The sequence below is a fragment of the Salmo salar genome, chromosome ssa18 (genome assembly GCF_905237065.1).
Source record: "Salmo salar chromosome ssa18, Ssal_v3.1, whole genome shotgun sequence".
In the NCBI taxonomy this organism is placed as follows: Eukaryota; Metazoa; Chordata; class Actinopteri; order Salmoniformes; family Salmonidae; genus Salmo; species Salmo salar.
This window is the reverse complement of record NC_059459.1, coordinates 69,221,036-69,224,714: the sequence shown is the minus strand read 5'-3', so window position 1 is coordinate 69,224,714 and position 3,679 is coordinate 69,221,036. Positions and strand designations below refer to the sequence as shown.

Below are 3,679 nucleotides of genomic sequence, written 5' to 3'. Positions count from 1 at the left end.
TTTGAATTTTGACATTTATTTGGATTCAAATTTGCCGCTCTTGAAATGCACCTGCTGTTGATGGAGTGCACCACGGGTGGCACGCTAGCGTCCCACCTAGCCCATAGAGGTTGTGCCCGAGGGTGATAGTTTGTAGTGTTATTTCCTTTCCGGTCCATAGAGGTATTTAAGACAGTATTAAAATATCCCACCATAATAATAGAGTCTAGTGTTGCTTGTAGAGTTGATACATTCTTATATATATATTTTCAAAGAAGCTTGGATCATCATTATTTGGACCGTATAGGTTAATAAGCCATATCTGTTTATTGTCCAATAACATATTTAAAATAATCCATCTACCTTGATGATCTGTTTGGCCAATTTGCACATTTGGATCAAAATTACTGTTAATTAATATCATATCCCCTTTAGAATTTCTTTGCCCATGTGAGAAATATATATGCCCCCCCCCCCAGTCCTTTTTCCACAAAACTTCATCTAAAATTGTTGAATGAGTTTCCTGTAAACAATATATATTATATTCCTTCTCTTTTAGCCAGGTAAATACTGATCGTCTTTTCTTATTATCTGCTAAGCCATTACAATTATAACTGGCTATACTTATTTCACCACTTACCATAATGAGATACAAGTTTCAACTCTATTTATCAAAATATATGTTTGTAAACGTACCATCAAAAAGTAACATGATGATTGAGTGTCTATATAGCTGTACCATGATATTTGCATTGCTACTAAGTAAACCTCCAATTGGTCCCCACTATTCCACCCACTAAAATCCCTCCTCGTCCCGAGTTGGGTTGTCATCCCAATGCCCGGCAGACCACCCCCGACCCCCCCCCGGATCCCATAGCCCGGGAGAGTCCGGATCAATCCTTCGAAAAGAGCACACAGTGCAACCCACAGCAACTTAATGATGTTGTTGAAGTTGTGCCTGGCCGTGCAGTCATGAGTGAACAGGGAGTACAGGAAGGAACTGAGCACTCACCCCTGAGGGGCCCCAGTGTTGAGGATCAGCGTGGCGGATGTGTTGTTACCTACCCTTACCACCTGGGGACGGCCCGTCAGGAAGTCCAGGATCCAGTTGCAGAGGGAGGTGTTTAGTCCCAGGGTCCTTAGCTTATTGATGAGCTTTGATGGCACAATGGTGTTGAACGCTGAGCAGTAGTCAATGAATAGCATTCTCACATAGGTGTTCCTTTTGTCCAGGTGGGAAAGGGCAGTGTGGAGTGCAATAGAGATTGCATCATCTGTGGATTTGTTAGGGCGGTATGCAAATTGGAGTGCATCTAGTGTTTATGGGATAATGGTGTTGATGTGAGCCATGACCAGCCTTTCAAAGCACTTCATGGCTACAGACGTGAGTACTACGGGTCGGTAGTCATTTAGGCAGGTTACCTTACTGTTCTTGGGCAAAGGACTATGGTGGTCTACTTAAAACATGTTGATATTACAGACTCGGACAGGGAGAGGTTGAAAATGTCAGTGAAGACACTTGCCAGTTGGTCATCGCATGCTTGCATTACACGTCCTGGTAATCCGTCTGGCCCTGCGGGCTTGTGAATGTTGACCTGTTTAAAGGTCTTACTCACATCGGCTGCGAAGAGCGCGATCACACAGTTGTCCGGAACAGCTGGTGCTCTCAATCATGTTTCAGTGTTATTTGCCTCGAAGCGAGCATAGAAGTAGTTTAGCTTGTCTAGTAGGCTTGTGTCACTGGGCAGCTCTTGGCTGTGCTTCCCTTTGTAGTATGTCATGGTTTGCAAGCTCTGCCCCATACAATGAGTGTCGGAGCCGGTGTAGTACGAGTTAATCTTAGTCCTGTATTGACACATTGCCTGTTTCGAATTTCTTATAAGCTTCCAGGTTAGAGTCCCGCTCCTTGAAAGCGGCAGCTCTAGCCTTTAGCTCAGTGCGGACGTTTCCTGTAATCCATGGCTTCTGGTTGGAGCATGTACGTATGGTCACTGTGGGGACGATGTCATTGATACACTTATTGATGAAGCCAATGACTGATGTGGTGTACTCCTCAATGCCATCGGAAGAATCCCAGAACATATTCCAGTCTGTGCTAGCAAAACAGTCCTGTAGCTTAGCATCTGCTTCATCTGACCACTTTTTTATTGATCGAGTCACTGGTGCTTCCTCCTTAAATTTTTGCTTGTAAGCAGGAATATAGAATTATGGTCAGATTTGCCAAATGGAGGGCGAGAGAGAGCTTTGTACACATTTTGTAATTTTTAAATTTATTTCACCTTTATTTAACCAGGTAGGCTAGTTGAGAACATTCTTCTCATTTACAACTGCGACCTGGCCACGACAAAGCAAAACAGTGCGACACAAACAACAACACAGAGTTACACATGGAATAAACAAACATACAGTCAATAATACAATAGAAAAAGTATATATACAGTGTGTGCAAATGTAACCGATGTGAAATGGCTACTTAGTTAGCGGTGGTGCGCGCTAACAGCATTTCAATCAGTGACGTCACTCGCTCTGAGACTTGAAGTAGGGGTTCCCCTTGCGTTGCAAGGGCCGCGGCTTTTGTGGCGCGATGGGTAACGATGCTTCGTGGGGTGTCAGTTGTTGATGTGTGCAAGGGTCCCTGGTTCGAGCCCGGGTTGGGGCGAAGAGAGGGACGGAACCTACACTGTTACACAAATGAGGTAGGGTAAGGGAGGTAAGGCAATAAATAGGCCATAGTGGCGAAATAATTACAATATAGCAATTAAACACTGGAGTGATAGATGTGCAAGTAGAGATACTGGGGTGCGAAGGAGCTAAATAAATAAAATAAATAACAGTATGGGGATGAGGGATGGGATATTTACAGATGGCTATGTACAGGTGCAGTGATCTGTGAGCTGCTCTGACAGCTGGTGCTTAAAGTTAGTGAGGGAGAGATGAGTCTCCAGCTTCAGTGATTTTTGCAGTTCGTTCCAGTCATTGGCAGCAGAGAACTGGATGGAAAGGCGGCCAAAGGAGGAATTGGCTTAGGGGGTGACGAGTGAAAGTGCTGCTATGGTGACCAGTGAGCTGAGATAAGGCGGGGCTTTACCTAGCAAAGACTTATAGATGACCTGGAGCCAGTGGGTTTGGTGACGAATATGAAGCGAGGGCCAGCCGACAAGAGCAAACGGATGGCCCTGTGATAGACTGCATCCAATTTACTGAGTAGAGTGTTGGAGGCTATTTTGTAAATGACATCGCCGAAGTCAAGGATCGGTAGGATAATCCGTTTTACAAGGGTATGTTTGGCAGCATGAGTGAAGGATGCTTTCATTTTGGATTGGAGATGCTTATTAATGTGAGTCTGGAAGGAGAGTTTACAGTCTAACCAGACACATCTCTGTGTAGCTACGAATATACTATACAAGCTTTGTTGTGGGATTTACACCTTATTTGAGTCTCATATGTTTTGTAAAAAAACTTTTTCTTTGACTTTCTCAAATATACACGGCTACTCTGATCATACTTCCTCCTAATCCCTAGAGAAGGCATGGAACGGTCATCAAAAGCAGTGATCAGAAGAATTAACTCTTCAACCTCTGCCCGCTTCCCGCTCAGAAAGAGTATCAAATCTCGTCATCGTGGATAGTGAAAGCAAACACCTTAGAAACACAATATCCAAGAACAAAACTATTACAATATTCCCGGAAAATATACTATT

At 43.8% G+C, this 3,679-nt stretch overlaps 1 non-coding gene across 1 annotated transcript; it reads right to left on the bottom strand.

Annotated features, from left to right (window-relative positions):
- Nucleotides 1–3,468: 3,468 nt before the first annotated feature.
- Nucleotides 3,469–3,679, bottom strand: LOC123728816 (small nucleolar RNA U3). The gene has a single exon (XR_006760588.1). It is a non-coding gene; the product is annotated as a small nucleolar RNA U3 (small nucleolar RNA).